General features: G+C 44.0%; 1 protein-coding gene across 1 annotated transcript in view; it reads left to right on the top strand.

Moving 5' to 3' along the window:
• The window catches only part of LOC124037879 (discoidin domain-containing receptor 2-like), a 57,985-nt gene continuing 39,407 nt past the window's right edge, over nt 1-18,578 (top strand). Inside the window, exon 1 of the mRNA XM_046353067.1 lies at nt 1-180. The gene's annotated coding sequence lies outside the window, so the exon portion shown is untranslated. The remainder of the gene's footprint in view (nt 181-18,578) is intronic.

Below are 18,578 nucleotides of genomic sequence, written 5' to 3'. Positions count from 1 at the left end.
TTTTCCAGGGGTGTCTTGCATCAGTCCATTGTATGTGAGAGGGACCTGAGCTGAGCGAGAGTGAACAGAGAGAATAGGCAGGCTTGGATTCTAACAGACTGAACTGGGGACACGGACACTCACAGGAATACTCCACCGCCTACTTGGAACAAATGTTTTGAAAGGATAAACGCTTTAAAAGTACGTTTCAATTGTCCTTTTTCTCTCTTAAAAAAAAAAATCAAATATGACTTTCTTCTCCGTGTGTTTCGATGGTAAATGGATTGGGTTTCACTTGAAGCTAGATATATGCTTCTATTTTCTGTAGAATTGTGTCAGTACCTCACATTAGTCTAGGTGTCTGTGTTTTTAGTGTAGTTTTGAACCCATGTCCCATTTGCAAGAGAGAAAGAGAGAGTGTTGCTGTTTGCATGGCAGACTAGAATAGATGATAGCAGAGAGACATGATGCAGCCTTTCGCATATCCACACTTCACTGTGAAAGCACTTGATTAGCTAGATGCAGGCAAGAGTTTGCAAGGCAGTATTGAATGTGTCACTGTCAAATTCTTCTCTCGACCTGTGCACCTACGTTGTAGTCTTTCATTCATAGGCTCGGTTGTGGCAACCTCATGATGAGTACAGGGAAAATGTCAGTATCATATTGTAGCCTAAAGCTATTGAATTGAACTGGGTGAATGGAATATGAATGACAGTCATCCAGTATGCTGTAGTACAAATAAGACCATACTCATGAAACATAATTGTCCTCATCTTAAATGGCACCGACTGCCACTTATCAGTGATGCCATACATTACAGGAAGTTAAACATTTGCTTGCTAGTTACGTCAGTTTTTTACTACGTATTAGTCAATGGAGAATATAGCCTCACATATCCTATATATATATCTGTTTCATTGAAAATTCTTAGAAAATTTGTTCAGCAAAATAATGTTGTGCTTCCCAGCTGATAGGATATTGAAGGTCTTTGTTTTGGCTGGTGGAGCAGCAGTGAAACGAATGTAGAAATTGCTTGAGGCTTTTTCCCTTTCATGCTGCCACTTCAAAGCCCAGAGAATTTGTTCTGCTTTGTTTTGGTGGGTGGTCATTCAACTTTTCACCACTTGAGTCCTGTCCCTGGACATGTTATTTTGGCTTGGTATTATCATACTACGATATATTATGTATTGTCATTTAGATTATGGCATGTACAGTATAATGCTATGGTCTCAAAGATTTCCTCATGGACAAACTTTGACCTCCTAGCCTGTAAAGAGCACACCATCCATATTTGTGTGTCAGTCTTTGTCCTCTTGTCATGCAGGCGGTATGTAGGTGTTACGTGGGTGTTATGGAGGTAGTATGTAGACGGTATGTATGAGGTATGTAGGTGCCCTGTGTTATGTGGGTGACATCCACACAGAGGCTAAATTCTACCATTTTTATATGGGGTTTGTAATAATAATACAGTCACTTAGCAGGAGACATTTTTATCCCAAGCAGTTATATATACACACAGACTCATACAGGCTCTAACTGGCTGAGCCATCTGAGCCACAGGTTAGTGGAAACGCCCCCAGAGTCATAAAGGACAGTTGTTCTAGAGAGGTCAAGGTGGGGGAGCATGTGGTGTGACCCACTTAGCCATTCCTGGCAGTGTGTGTGTGGGTATGGAAGAGTGTGTGTTGAGCCGGGTTCATGACCTCACTGCTGGAAATAGCCAGCCTGACCTCTCTCTTCCAGCTCACAACACGTGCTTTAACTTATCAGAGGAATGCACCGCAGGTATTTCAACGGCCCAGTGAACACACACAGCAGGTACTTCTGTGGCCCAGTGAACACACACACAGCAGGTATTTCTGTGGCCCCTTGAACCGCCTCAGTATGGCTTACATAGCAGTTTCTGTGTTAACATTGTGAGAATGAATATCAAGACCGAAGGTCCAACAGTCAGACATATAGTAAACCGACAATTCAGGGAATTGGCTAAAAACAATGTTTTGGTCAAGACAACCTACATATTTATTACTGCTTTTAACAAAACAACAGACCAGGAGTTGCTACTCGCTGATGTCTTATGGGAAAATCCAGACCTTATCTCAGCTAGTCTCCATTCTCTTTCCGCATATTATTTTGATGACCCAACGGCAACACACATCAAAAAAACAGTCACATCTGCTGCCTCTCCCACACTCAAGGAGAGGTGGTTTGTGTAAAGTGCCAAAACCCCCTGCCTACTCTCCTGAGCAGTATGAAGGCAACAGCACACAGTGGCTTCTGACAAATGAATAGCCTTGTGGCAAAGTATACAATTTGAACTGTAATATGACTTATAGCAGTGGTCATAATGGAACATCGATCATGCTATAGAAAAATAGGAAAACCATGGGGTGAAATCTAGACAGCGACGCCGAGACGGACGGCGAGACGCAGAGACGGGTGCCCAGACAGACGCAGAGACGGGTGCCCAGACAGACGCAGAGACGGGTGCCCAGACAGCCGCAGAGACGGGTGCCCAGACAGACGCAGAGACGGGTGCCCAGACAGACGCAGAGATGGGTGCCCAGACAGACGCAGAGATGGGTGCCCAGACAGCCGCAGAGACGGGTGCCCAGACAGACGCAGAGACGGGTGCCCAGACAGACGCAGAGACGGGTGCCCAGACAGCCACAGAGACGGGTGCCCAGACAGACGCAGAGACGCAGACAGAGAGGCAGACACAGAGACGCAGACAGAGAGGCAGACGCAGAGACGCAGACAGAGAGTCAGACGCAGAGACGCAGACAGAGAGGCAGACGCAGAGACGCAGACAGAGAGGCAGACGCAGAGACGCAGACAGAGAGGCAGACGCAGAGACGCAGACAGAGAGACAGACGCAGAGACGCAGAGAGAGAGACAGAGACGCGGACGGACAGGCAGAGACACGGACGGACAGGCAGAGACGCGGACGGACAGACAGAGACGTGGACGGACAGGCAGAGACGCGGATGGACAGGCAGAGAGACAGGAAGAGAGAGACAGACACACAGAGAGAGGCAGACACACAGAGAGGCAGACACACAGAGAGCGAGACAGACACACAGAGAGACAGAGAGAGAGACACAGAGAGAGACACAGAGACAGAGAGAGCGACAGAGACGCACAGAGAGAGCGACAGAGACGCACAGAGAGAGAGACACAGAGAGAACGACAGAGACACACACACAGAGAGAGAGAGACACAGACACGCACAGACAGACACACACACAGGCACAGAGACACAGACACGCACAGACAGACAGGCACAGAGACACAGACACGCACAGACAGACACACACACAGGCACAGCGACACAGACACGCACAGGCACAGAGACACAGACATGCACAGACAGACACAGGCACAGAGACACAGACACGCACAGACAGACACGCACAGACAGACACACACAGGCACAGAGACACAGACATGCACACACAGGTACAGAGACGCACAGACAGACACACACACAGAGACACAGACACGCACAGACAGACACACACACAGAGACACAGACACGCACAGACAGACACACACACAGGCACACAGACACAGACACGCACAGACAGACACACACACAGGCACACAGACACAGACACACAGACAGAGGCCGCGCCACGGGGACCGACAGACAGACCGATGCAGAGACACAGACCGAGAGACAGACCCAGACACAGAGACACAGACAAACCGAGACACAGATAAACCGAGAGACAGACAGACCGATACCCAGAGACTCAGACCCAGAGACTCAGACCCAGAGACTCAGACCCAGTGATTCAGAGACACCAGATTTACTTATCGTGTGCTTGAGTTCAAACCCTGCCCTAACTGACAGCCCTTCCTTCAACACGGCATAGAGATAAGGTTCCCAGTAATACCAGTTGACAGAAATGTTAAGGTAAAGAAATGGTGTTAGTGAACTATTTTGATGGATAGTAGTTAGGGATGCAAATTTTAGTCTATTTTGTTGCAGACTAACCAACCCTCATTAACCATTCAAAAAACAGTTCATTTTTTTCCAAACAGTAAAATGACTTGACCAAAGAAAATACTATGCATGCAGACAACAAACTAACATTTTTAATTAAGAACTTAAGGTAAATGTCTTACAGTCAAAGGGCGATTATTGAAAATGCAACTGCTGTAAAAGCAGGTAATAAAACGGCATTATCTAACATTTGCCAAAATGCAGTTTGAGGGAAAACACTTCTGAACAGCCCACCTAATGTGAGCGGTTCCGTATGCGACAGAGATGAAAATCTCAATTAGAATCCAACTACTTTGGAGGTTAGATAACCTTAACCCTTAAACCTTCTGCTTAACCCTAACCCTAGCCAACGTTAGCCGCCTTGCTAACGTTAGCCGCCTAGCCAACGTTAGCCGCCTTGCTAACGTTAGCCGCCTAGCTAAAGTTTGCCGCCTAGCTAATGTTTGCCGCCTAGCTAACATTTGCCGCCTAGCTAACGTTTGCCGCCTAGCTAACGTTTGCCACAACACATTTTAATTTGTTAGATATCATATGTTTTGCAAATTCATAACATAACATATTGCAATTCAGAATATATCGTATGAATTGTAATTCAGAACATATCTTATATGAAATGGATGATGGACATCCCACAAATGAATACTGTACTAAACGAAACCTAACAAAACGTCTATTCCCGGCGGCTAACTAGTACTTCATTTCGATGTACTATTGTGATTCTTACAGGACAACTGTGAACTGATGGTTAGTATGCACAGTCACAGTCAGTCTCATCCTACTCTAAGTACCAGTGTACAGAAATATTACAACCACCTAAACATCTTCTCTGATTCGTGATCAATTCTGAGACAACTGGGCTGAAGTGGTCTCTTCCTGGTTCAGTTAAGTCCAGATAATGAGAACAGAATGAATAAATACATGAATAAAGATAACTACGTTGCTTTGAGTGGGAATATGCAGTGATTCAATGGGGAGAAGAAAGAGAAAGAGGGAAGAAAGGGAGCTGGTCTCTTAACGCCTCACACAGATGGATGGATTGGCAAGAACCTGAAAACAACAAGAACATTTTATTTCTCTCTCAGCTGTCTCTCTCCCTCTCTTTTGCTCCTTCTCGTGCCTCTAGTACTCAATAATAACATGTCGTTGTGTATCCGAATAAGTAGTACGATTTTGTAGGATGTTCAGGGTCCAAGAAAACAGAATCATTCAAACTGTCTAAGTGTTCTGTGTTCAGGAATCTCTTTGGAGAGATGTATTTATTGAAAGCTTGAAACTACTTTGAAGTACCATAGTAGAAATGGCAATATTTGCAAGCAGCAGTAATAGTAGTTAGGGTTGGGAGGTAAACAGATTTTCATTCCATTTCTGTTCCATACCAGGCGTACAGTATTGCCGGAAGTGCACCCGAGGCACTATTTATTCTCTTTTGTTGGGACGCACAAAACATTTCGGGCTACAGGGATCTATGTCTATGTTGTGACCAAGAAGCTTGATTATTGACATTTAGCTAGCAAGTTAGCGAAGCAAATGCATAGCTGGAGCCCTGAGCTGGATATAATTTATTTGACACATCTTAGATGTATTAGTTTTACTTCACTTATAAGCAGTGGCGTATGGTTTGGATTTTGGTATGGTTTGGATTTTATTTTACAGTATTGCAAATCATCTGTTTTAGAAATACCCCAGTATACGGTATAAATTCTATAACGCCCAAGCCTAGTAGTCGTGTTACATTTACAAGTAGTAATTGTGTAATTTATTGAAGTAGCAGTAGTTGGATTTTAATTGGTAGTATCGATATTAACGTATTTAGTTTAGTAGTATAGAGTTGAGACGGAAGGAGAAAGACAGTGAGAATGGAGCGGGTCTTGGGCTCTGACATGATTTAAACACCATGGGAGGAAATGGAAAAGGACTTCTTGGACCTGATAATTGAGTTTCCACATTTAACATCCAAAACTGAGGGTTAGGGCCTTGGAATCAGTTAAAAGCTTTATTTATCTCGCCCCTTTCTCTCCTACTTTGTCTTTCTCACTGTACTCTCCCTCTATCTCCCTCTCTCTTTCCATCTCCTTCTCACTTTCTCTCATGTCTCATTTAACCCAGCTGGGTATCATTAACAGTGAATAGAGTCCAGATATTCTTACTAGTCAGAGAGAGGGTAACTAGTACCGGGGCTGGGAGTGACACCAACCGGGCGTGTGTGCACAAGTGTGTATTTGAGTGTCTCTCACAGAACCCTACAATTGTGTTATTGGTTTAGATTGCATCATGAAAAATGCTAATATCGGTCCCATGACTTGAAGTGGATTTGTTAGAACGTTAACATGTGGAAACAATGCAAGGGAAACTAAACCAAGGCATGGACTGCTTTCATACTTTGTCCATAGACTGCTTACAGGGTAAGGAAACCAATGTGTCATTTAGTAATTTGGGTGAACTACCCCTTTAACATTATCACCCTAAGTAGCACACCTGTGGCCCGCCCATGAATGTTTATAGTCTTCCCTTCACCTCGCTTCCAGATGTCACACGTTAACAGTACACATAATTCCTCTAATGACCAGGGAGAGAAGGGCTGTGGGTGTGTTTTTGCTCGCCTCTTGTTTACATCTGGCTTTGGATAGAAAGGCTACCTGGGGCGGCAGGTAGCCTAGTGGTTTGAGCGTTGGGCCAGTAACCGAAAGGTTGTTGGATCGAATCCCAGACAAATCTGTCGTTCTGCCCCTGAACACGGCAGTTAACCCACTGTTCCCTGGTAGGCCATCATTGTAAATAAGAATTTCTTCTTAACTGACTATACCAGTTAAATAAATCAAATTAATATTTGATTCGGATGCTATGAGGGAATAGATCAACTATGAAATTAGCAGATAGAATTGAAGTCTATCAAATAACATGATTTAATCCCCTTTTTTATATATTTATTATTATGCCCCTACCCCCCTCTTCCCTGGTTGGAAGCCTTGGTGGAAGTATAACGTTTCTTTCCTAATCATACCCTTGAATTAATAAAAGTTTGAATTTAATAGCCCACTAATCACTACCAGATTGTCACGGTCTCGGCCCACACTGACTGAAGTTGGGAGTTAATTATAGCTTTCAGATAAACTCTTCTTTCTCTGTTCTCTGTCTAATAGTCTGTTTCAGTGGCACATGTGACACATACAGATGAACGTGGTACCTTCCGGCATTTGGAAATTGTTCCCGAGGATGAACCAGACGTGTGGAGGTCTACAATTATTTTTCTGAGGTATTGGCTGATTTCTTTTGTTTTTCCCATGATGTCAAGCAAAGAAGCACTGAGTTTGAAGGTAGGCCTTGAAATACATCCACAGGTCCACCTTCAATTGACTCGCATGATGTCAATTAGCTTATCAGAAGCTTCTAAAGCCATGACATCGTTTTCAGGAATTTTCCAAGCTGTTTAAAGGCTCAGTCAACTTAGTGTATGTAACCTTCTGACCCACTGTAATTGGGATAAAATTAATTATAAGTGAAATAATCTGTCTGTAAATAATTGTTGGAAAAATTACTTGTTTCATGCACAAAGTAGATATCCTAACAGACTTGCCAAAACTATATTTTAACAAGACATCTGTGGACTGGTTAAAAAACGAGTTTTAATGACTCCAACCTAAGTGTATTTAAACTTCCGACTCACAGTATAGGTTAGGTAGTTCATGCTACATTTAGTTTCTGTATATAAATATTTGGTCAGCGCAGATCCTGAATACAAGAAGAAGAGAGGGGTGCCGAAGGGGAAACGATTGTGCCACAGTTTATATTATTCTTTGTTTATTAATGCAGCCTTCTCCTGGATCATGTATAACTACAAAAACACAGCACCTCCCATCCTCGGGTTTGACTGTTTCAGAGTGGGATGTGTGTTTCAAAGCAGGTTGTGTGTAGTGGCAGGTTGTGTGTTTCAGAGCAGGTTGTGTGTAGTGGCAGGTTGTGTGTTTCAGAGCAGGTTGTGTGTAGTGGCAGGTTGTGTGTTTCAGAGCAGGTTGTGTGTAGTGGCAGGTTGTGTGTTTCAGAGCAGGTTCTTTGTTTCAGATCAGGTTGTGTGTTTTAGAGCCGATTGTGTGTAGTGGCAGGATGTATGTAAGTGGCAGGTTGTGTGTAAGTGGCAGGTTGTGTGTTTCAGAGCAGGTTGTGGGTAAGGGGTATGGATGCCCCTTTAATCAAGGCTGACAGGTGATTTAAGGCTGCTATCATTAGCCTGCACATCTTTACTTCACTGTAATGGCCACTATTAAAGCTAACTAGCCTGCCTGGCTCACTAAACAGTCAGGGGCTGAGGGAGGGCAGATCCTACACACACATACTGTATATACACACACACACATACACACACAGAGAGAGATGCACACATTTCAGACTCTTATCATCTCTCCAGTCCTCCTCTCTCCAGTCCTCCTCCTCTCGCTCATGGCATACAGTAGCATGCAAGTGATGTTGACAGTAGAACCAGCCAGGGCAGGGGAACAGGGGTGGGGATGGGCTGTGTGTTGACTCTCCCGGCTCTTCCAGGGTGCAAGGACCATCACCCCTCTGTGTGACCATGAGAGGAAAGAAACTAAGTCTTTCCAAGAAAAAGCTGATTGTTTCTGCACATCCCCCAAAATCCCTATTCAACAGCACAACACCCCTATCCGGTTTGCTTTTGTAATGTGAGAATGTAGGATAACCTGGTTAGGGGCTACAACGTGTTTTTGTTACAAATTTCTCTAGGATTTTCCTCCCCTGGAGAGAGGTATGTGGGTAAACACACACGCACTCACGCACGCCCGCTGAAGCTGAAGAAAGAGATCACAATTCCAGCCTCAGAAAGTCTGGTTTTCTGATGGGTGTTTCTTTCCTTGGCCACTTCCTGTTCTGAGCCTGGGGGGACCCAATAGTTTTGGAGAACAGACATTTTCCCAGCACCTGAAGCAATGGTCTAGTTTTATGATTCAGGAACAGCAGACTATAAATTAATACAATAAACTTGGATGAGCTCGGTATCAAACACGCACACATCCACACAAACTTCTGATCTATGAAGCTACTACAATAATTTGGACTATGTGGCTATCAAAATAGTACCTCTACGTTAATGCAATACTGTCAGAAATGAAATGAAAAGCAGACGAACAAGAAAGACACTTTATTTCTACTTATCCAGGCTCCTTTTCAGCCGACTACTTTTTCCACTTAATGTTAACTGGGCAATTTTTCATTTAAAAGTTTCAATTAGCCAGTCCGTCAAGCCCTTGTCCGTTAGAATGAACGATATGCATCTTCTAGTGATCTATTGATAGGGCAGGCGCCTATCAGTCACAAAACAAGCCCTGACAGGGAAATGCAGCAGAGAGGAAGAGGCGAAGCGAGAGTTTTTAATCTTGCCAAAAATCTGTCCATAATAAATCCAATGCGTTTCTATGGGATTATTTTGGACCGAAGCTTGTCACCTGCCTTCCCGCCTTTGGAAAAACGATTCACGCCCAGCATTATGGGCGAGCCTTAGGGGGCCTGGCCCGGCCTACCGTACCTCCTTGCCCGTCCAAGTAAAATATTGATAATTTATTTGATCGAGATGCATCAATCTCAGTTAAACCATCCGAGCGAGCGAAACAGCGCCCCCCTGTCTCAGTATGGGTAGATCATGTATATGATACTGTCTGGACCCTGTCATACTATTTCTGTCCAGACAGCATCAGATACATGGGCTACAAACAGAGGGGCTCTGTTTAGCTCGCATGCTTTCTCGGGTGATATATATTGAACAAAAATATAAGTGCCACATGCAACAATTTCAATGATTTTGCTGACTTATAGTTCATATAAGGAAATCAATCAATTGAAATAAATTCATTAGGCTCTAATCTATGGATTTCACATGACTGGGCAGGGGCACAGCCATGGATGGGACTGGGAGGGCAAAGGCCCACCAATTTAGGAGCGAGGCCCAGCCAATTAAAATTTGTTCTTCCAAACAAAAGGGTTTTATTACAGACAGAAATACTCCGCAGCACCCCTCCCCTCCTCTGACGACCCCACAGGGGAAGTAGCCAGATGTGGAGGTCCTGGACTGGCTTGGTTACACGTGGTCTGTGGTTGTGAGGCCGGTTGGATGTACCGTCAAATTCTCTAAAACAACATTGAAGGTGGCTTATGATAGACAATTGAACATTCCTGCAGTCTGGTGGACATTCCTGGAGTCAGCATGTCAATTGCATGCTCCCTCAACTTGAGACACCTGTGGCAATTAGTTGTGTGTCAAAACTACACCTTTTAGAGTGGCCTTTAAGTGTCCCCAGCACAAGGTACACCTGTGTAATGATCGTGCTGTTTAATCAGTTCCTTTTTATGCCACACCTGTCAGGTGGATGGATTATCTTGACAAAGGATAAAATGCTCACTAACATGGATGTAAACAAATTGGACACAAAATTTGAGCGAGATAAGCTTTTTGTGCTTTTTGAGTCTTTTATTTCAGCTCATGAAACATGGGATCAGCACTTTACATGTTGCATTTATATTTTTGTTCAGTGTAGTTTCAACAGAGAGGAAGAGGCAAAGCGAAATGGCTCACTCTCGCCAAAATCTGTCCAGTAAAAGCCCAATGTGTTTCTATGAGAATAATATCCAGACCTAAACTTGTCGCCTGCCTTTCGGACAAAGACTACCACTGTTAGGGTTGAGACATGAGCATCTCGTCATTTTTTGAAATTATTATTATAATTTTTTTTACCTTTATTTTACTAGGCAAGTCAGTTAAGAACAAATTCTTATTTACAATGACGGCCTAGGAACAGTGGGTTAACTGCCTGTTCAGAGGCAGAACGACAGACCTTGTCAGCTCGGGGGTTTGAACTTGCAACCTTCCGGTTACTAGTCCAACGCTCTAACCACGAGGCTACCCTGCCGCCCCAGATCTCTGGTTTCAGCCTTTTGCTAATTGGAAAGGAAAGTTGGTGGGTGTAGTGCACTGTTAGGATGCTGGATTGAGTAAGACCTTTAGAAAGGTCAACATTCACAAGGCTGCAGGGCCAGACAGATTACCAGGACGTGTACTGCAAGCATGCGCTGACCAACTAGCAAGTGTCTTCACTGACATTTTCAACCTCTCCCTGTCCGAGTCTGTAATACCAACATGTTTTAAGCAGACCACCATAGTGCCTGTGCCAAGAACACTAAGGTTACCTGCCTAAATGACTACCGACCCGTAGCACTCACATCTGTAGCCATGAAGTTCTTTGAAAGGCTTGTCATGGCTCACATTAACACCATCATCCCAGAAACCCTAGACCCACTCCAATTTGCATACTGCCCTAACAGATCCACAGATGATGCAGTCTCTATTGCACTCCACACTGCCCTTTCCCACCTGGTCAAAAGGAACACCTATGTGAGAATGCATTGACTACAGCTCAGCGTTCAACACCATAGTGCCCTCAAAGCTCATCAATAAGCTAAAGACCCTGGGACTAAACACCTCTCTCTGATACTGGATCCTGGACTTCCTGACAGGCTGCCCCCAGGTGGTAAGGGTAGATAACAACACATCTGCCACGCTGATCCTCAATACAGGGGCCCCTCAGGGGTGCGGTCTCACCCCCCTCCTGTACTCCCTGTTCACTCATGACTGCACAGCCAGGCATGACTCCAACACCATCATTCAATTTGCCGATGAGACAGCCTATAGGTAGGAGGTCAGAGAACTGGCCGTGTGGTGCCAGGACAACAACCTCTCCCTCATTGTAATCAAGATGAAGGAGATGATTGTGGACTACAGGAAAAAGAGGACCGAGCACGCCCCCATTCTCATCGACGGGGCTGTAGTGAAGCAGGTTGATAGCTTCAAGCTCCTTGGTGTCCACATCACCAACAAACTAACATGGTCCAAGAACACCATGACAGTCGTGAAGCGGGCACGACAAAACCTATTCCCCCTCAGGAGACTGAAAGGTTTTGACGTGGGTCCCCAGATCCTCAAAAGGTTCCACAGCTGCAGCATTGAGAGCATCTGACTGATTAATTCAACTGCCTGGTATGGCAACTGCTCGGCCTCCGACCGCAAGGCACTACAGAAGATAGTGCAAATGGCCCAGTACATCACTGGGGCCAAGTTTCCTGCCATCCAGAACCTCTATACCAGGCGATGTCAGAGGAAGGCCCTAAAAATTGTCAAAGACTCCAGTCACCCTAGTCATAGACGGTTCTTTCTGCTACCACATGGCAAGCAGTACCGGAGCGCCAAGTAAAGGTCCAAGAGGCTTCTAAACAGCCTCTTCCCCAGAAGCCATAAGAGTCCTGAACATCTAGTCTACAAGCTACCCAGACTATCGCATTGCCCCCCTCCCCTCTCCACACCACTGCAACTCTCTGTTGTCATCTATCCATAGTCACTTTAATTAACTCTACCTACATGTACATACTACCTCAACTAACTGTTGCCCCCAAACATCGACTCTGTACTGGCACCCAGCCCTCTGTATATTGTTATTTTTTACTGCTGCTCTTGAATTACTTGTTACTTTTATCTCTTATTCTTATCCTTATTTTTTTTAACTGCTCTGTCGGTTAGGGGCTCGTGAGTAAGCATTTCACTGTAAGGTCCTGTTGTATTCAGCATTTCACTGTAAGGTCCTGTTGTATTCAGCATTTCACTGTAAGGTCCTGTTGTATTCAGCATTTCACTGTAAGGTCCTGTTGTATTCAGCATTTCACTGTAAGGTCCTGTTGTATTCAGCATTTCACTGTAAGGTCCTGTTGTATTCAGCATTTCACTGTAAGGTCCTGTTGTATTCGACGCATGTGATTAATAACATTTGATTTGATTGCCCTAAAGTAAATGGATGTTTAGCCAAAATTATATAATTACTCCTGTCTAAATAAAATCATTTAAAAAACTTTCCAGGGAGAATGACTTTCTGGACTGCTTTGTGTTCAGCGACAGACACAACTCAGAGAACTTGGCAGAGGAACTGTTGAGAGAGGCCAGAGAATGGCAAGTAGATGGAAAAGTGGTCTGTTTTGTTAAAGACAATGCAGCTAACATCACCAAAGCCTTGAACATTTTAAAATGGACCCATCATCCATGTCTTGCCCACACAATCAACCTGATTGTAAGAGACGCTCTGAAGGTGATGAAGCCCACTGTGGACAAAGTGAAAGCAGCTGTGGAATACTCCCACAGGAGCACAGTAGGTGCTGAAAAAGTCTACACAACGCCAGATGGGGATGCCTGAGCTGAGGCCTAAACAAGACTGCACTACAAGGTGGAATTCAACATTGTATATGTTGAAGCGGTTTCTTGAATCAAAGGATGCCATCATCTCTACCCTGGCCATTGTCAATGCACCTGTTGATGCTCTGACCCAAGCGGAATGGGAGGTGGTGGAGGAGGTGTGCAGAGTCCTGGAACCCTTTTAGCAGGTCACTGTGGAGATCAGTGGAGAGAGGTACAGTAAGCAGTTATTAATACATCATTATTTAATCCAGTATTATATACAGTGGGGCAAAAAAGTATTTAGTCAGCCACCAATTGTGCAAGTTCTCCCACTTAAAAAGATGAGAGAGGCCTGTAATTTTCATCATAGGTACACTTCAACTATAACAGACAAAATGAGAAAAAAAGTTAAGAAAATCACATTGTAGGATTTTTGATGAATTTATTTGCAAATTATGGTGGAAAATAAGTATTTGGTCAATAACAATAACACAGGATGGAATATAATCACGTGCTATCAGAACCAGCACCAGCAGTAGTGCCACAAACCTCTGCTGTTTGGATGCTGTTTGACAAGAGAGCAACTAGGGATGCAGCATGAAGGAATCCCTCAGCAGATGCCATAACGGAGGTCCCATCCTATTTGGAGGATATGGTGCAATATTCTGTTATCATTTTGTTCAGATTGTATTCGTTTTGAATTGTTACATTTGTATGGACTTTGTTGATATACATGAAAAAGTTGTACTTTAAATGCAAATGTTGAATAACATTATTTTTCATAACAAACCAATGCATTGTGGTTAAGGTAGAGCATTATTTTAAGCATTGTTTTAACACCAATCATAGTCAAACTATCGCAAACTGTTTGACTTGAAAAAATACAAAACATGTTTTTTTTAAAGAGCAGTTTGGGAGCCAAATGAGCCGGCTGTTTATGGTGAGCTAAGCCGAACGACCCGGCTCACTGAAAAGAGCCAGCTGTTTATGGTGAGCTAAGCCGAACGACCCGGCTCACTGAAAAGAGCCGGCTGTTTATGGTGAGCTGAGCCGAACGACCCGGCTCACTGAAAAGAGCCGGCTGTTTATGGTGAGCTGAGCCGAACGACCCGGCTCACTGAAAAGAGCCGGCTGTTTATGGTGAGCTGAGCCGAACGACCCGGCTCACTGAAAAGAGCCGGCTGTTTATGGTGAGCTGAGCCGAACGACCCGGCTCACTGAAAAGAGCCGGCTGTTTATGGTGAGCTAAGCCGAACGACCCGGCTCACTGAGAGCCGGAATGCCCATCACTAATATTTTCCATCATTTTCTTCAAATCTGAAAAAGTTGCGAAGCCACGCCCATTTTCTGGAAAATGTCATTATGGGCCTTAAAAGCCAATAGTGTCCACTGCTTGTATACTTTGAATTTTGGCGAATGTAGCACGACACCCTGGAACTTTTAGCATACTAACTATATCCATAGTCTGACAAATAGGCATACTACATACTCAATTTACATCACAAACAGTATGGTTAGTATGAATATTCAAACAGTTTCAGCCTCGATAATCACCAAGCCTCGGAGTGAAAGAGCAAAATATAATGATCCCATATATCCAGTGAAACTCATAAAAAATCTTCTTGTCCTGAGCTCAATGGCGCAGAAAACGTTGAGGGCCCGGAATAGGCTTAGTTGGTTGATACAATGTTGCAAGTTCGTTAGCGACAGCGTCCGTCCGGCTGGACCCTCAGCATTTGATACAATTTGAACTTCGCGAGCAATAGCTCAAGTCAAGACAGATAGAAAAGGAGACAGACAGGTGGAGACAATCAAATCAAATCAAATGTATTTATATAGCCCTTTGTACATCAGCTGATATCTCAAAGTGCTGTTTACAAACCCAGCCTTATACCCCAAACAGCAAGCAATGCAGGTGTAGAAGCACGGTGGCTAGGTAAAACTCAGCCAGAAGAAGACTAGGATGGCCAGTCATCTTCTGGCTGAGAAGAGGGATGAATGTGATAGAAAGAACCAGAATTTTCAACAGGATATTTTTGACTGTTTTTTTGTCACCTTTAGACCTCTGTATTTTACTAAGTTGATGATGGAAGTTATAGGCCTTCTGCTGAATTGGTCTATATCTCTGTGTTCTATGCTCTCCTTTCTTTAGCTGCCAATGGATCAGTGTATCAATGTGTCCATATGGCTAGCGCACTTGCTGTAGATGAATCTTCACTTTTAGATAATTATCATTTTACTTCAGATTTTCATCATTAACCAGGTGACGAGGATTTTTTTAGAAACAAACCATTATTGAACATTTTTTTAAATGAAACTGTTCCATGAAAATGTGCATAATAAATATGGTTAACTGGCATGCAGATTGGTAGAAACGGTAGGATACATTGTAAGCTTCCCCAAACATGAAACTCATGAGCTGCCTCTGGTCTTCACCATGACACCCATTTTTTAAAAAGCGTGCACGCGCGTGCACACACAGGAGGTCCCGTGGAAATCAAATGCCTGTTCAACTGATTCATTATGGTGCCGCGTCTGCCTGGCAGAAGGATTTGATTGATGCTTATTTTAATCAATCCAGTGGATATTTCTTTAGCAAACTCTACTATCACATGTGCACTACACAAAAACTGCTAAACAACAACCTCTTGCTTAGGTGTGCACTTACATTTCTTCGATTTTTCCCAGACCTCTAAAGTGGTCATTTCGCTGTGTATTTCAGATGGTATCAAGGCATTAGAATGTACCAGAGGCTACCAAAATAGAGCTTCTTCTACACTTTGTTCCAACCGATTGAATACATTTACTTTTTTTTTTAAACACCTTTCAAGTACACTAATAAAGAGCTTTTATTAGTGAAGACAGCAGCACAAAATAGTCTGAAACAACTTGTAGAGAAGAGAGATTAGGTTTGTGTGTGTGTGTGTGTGTGTGTGTGTGTGTGTGTGTGTGTGTGTGTGTGTGTGTGTGTGTGTGTGTGTGTGTGTGTGTGTGTGTGTGTGTGTGTGTGTGTGTGTGTGTGTGTGTGTGTGTGTGTGTGTGTGTGTGTGTGTGTGTGTGTGCGTGTGTGGTAGGTATGAGCCAGTCTAGCCTGCGAAGGTCCAGCCACAGGGAGGTATGAACACACTCCCACGTCTCACCTCCCTTTAATTATCCAGATGTGTCACTTCAACAAAGAGTCCATTGATGGGGAATACGTCCATATTTTAAACAGGGACACTAGACTCTTCTGTGGTAGAAATAAATATGAGGAAAACACTTTCCTTTTGACAGTTACAGGATGTATTTGGTCTGGGAACACAAGCCAGGGCACTGTGTGCAGATAGAACTTGTTAACAGCTCAATAAATATTGTATCACCTTTCTTTCTCTCTTCAACGGTTATACCGTTTATCGCAGAAATTGTGATATCTGTACTTATCCTTTTGGATCCAGTTTGGATTTGACTGTATTTTACAGTATTTTAATCTCTCTTTCTTTCTTTCTTTCTTTCTCACTCACTCACTCACTCACTCACTCACTCACTCACTCACTCACTCACAGACACACACTCACAAGTGATTTGTCCTCCAAACTACAGAGTCTCGATGCATTAAACACAGTCCCTGTCAGTACTTTGTTTGACTTCTCTTACACGGGGTCAAGCCTGATTCTTTTCCTCGTTAGCCATTGTGAAAGCATTGAGAAGTGCTCTGCCGTCTGACCTACGTTGTTTATTCTAAAGGGTGACATTGACCCGAGCTGTCGTCGATATCAGGTTGACTGTGTTTGACTTTAGATAGATCAGACAGATGTGCTCCAAGATGCCCAGATTAATCTGATTTTAATGCGTATGGCAGGGTGGAACAGAAGGTTGAATTCCCCTTCAGGCTTTTAGTACAGTGATAAAAATCAAACATATACTTTGATCCTCTCTCGTTGACTTTAACGTGTTTGACAGCAGTAATGAGGGACAGAGAGCAGTGGACCAAAGCAGGACCATTCAGTTGTCTAGTTCAATATTAATCCCTATCCCCTAGCCCTGACCCCTATTCCCTGCAAGCTCCAGTTCAGGGCGCACACTCAAGCACAAGCCACTGCATATATCACAAGTCAACTGTATAATTTAGATTGCTTATTTGCACACTAGGCACAGTATAGTACATTCAACTCCAACCAGAGCCCTGTGGATATTATAGGCTTTGAAAGCTGGCTTTGTAAAGCTTTGTAAATCTATAGGTTGATTACTATTACTGTAGCAGATATAGGAGTGTATGAAACCCACTCCTGGGTAAAATTAGCCCTATAATAGGCCCCAGCAACCCTATAGAGCAGGCTGTGTACACACACACACACACACCACACACCACACACTAGAGTCGATTCCTAGAGCAGGCTGTGTACACACACACACACACACACCACACACCACACACCACACACTAGAGTAGATTCCTAGAGCAGGCTGTGAGAGGGGGAATGTAAGGGACAGTGTATGGCAGGTCAACTCTGCCTCCACTACAGCCCCTCACCATTTAGGCCTAGGAGGGCCCTGTGCCTCCTCTTGTACCCTGTTTTGCTACATCTGCCTCTCTTCCTAACTCCCCCTATGTCGCCCTACTGTCTCCCTCTATTTCCCTGACACACCCTGCAACTCCACCAAACTTTTCTCTCACTCCTCTGTTCTCCCAGGCTCCTCTCTGCTCTCCCCCTGTTTGTGTTGGATGGCTTCCTGCAGACTGTTAGCTTTGGGGCACTTGGTTTTAGAGGCTGATGATAAACCGTTAGGCCTACTTTCTGCCCTTCTAAGAAAGACAAATAAACACAGTTTACCTCGGAGTCACGTTTATACAGCAGTAGAAAGCTGAATTTACCTCAGACCAGAAGATTCACCAAGTATCTCCGATAAAAATGCTGCATTTTGGGCCTCTACGGGTAAAGCTGCAGAATGTTGGAGTTATTATTAGTGGCTGGAAGAATTTTAGTTGGTCCCTGAAGGGCCGGCTGGTGAATAGTGTTGTCTGACCTCCACCAGGAGTGGAAGTTTTCTATCATGGTAAATGTGAGACAGTCCATAACCCTGTGTCCTGTGTGTGTCAAGACAACAGCCCTACGCTCCACTCCGATGTCTACCTGGATTGAGAATACAGCTGAGAGTGAGAGAGGAGGGGGTAGAAAGGTGTGTATGCGTTGAACCTCTGTTACACAATCACATACAGGTCAGTGTGTACCTCGAGGAAGCAAAGAGAGGACCGATTTCAAGAGTATCTCCACAGAACAGAGCCTTGGAAAATATTTTTTATTTTTTTCATTCTAACTCTTCGGCCAGGCTTTTACATAGGAGAGCTCCTCTTCCTGGCCACATGGTAAACACATCTCTGATTCTCCCTCC

Source organism: Oncorhynchus gorbuscha, linkage group LG06, assembly GCF_021184085.1.
Source record: "Oncorhynchus gorbuscha isolate QuinsamMale2020 ecotype Even-year linkage group LG06, OgorEven_v1.0, whole genome shotgun sequence".
In the NCBI taxonomy this organism is placed as follows: domain Eukaryota; kingdom Metazoa; phylum Chordata; class Actinopteri; order Salmoniformes; family Salmonidae; genus Oncorhynchus; species Oncorhynchus gorbuscha.
The sequence above is the reverse complement of the archived record's forward strand: the minus strand, read 5'-3'. Positions and strand labels throughout refer to the sequence as shown.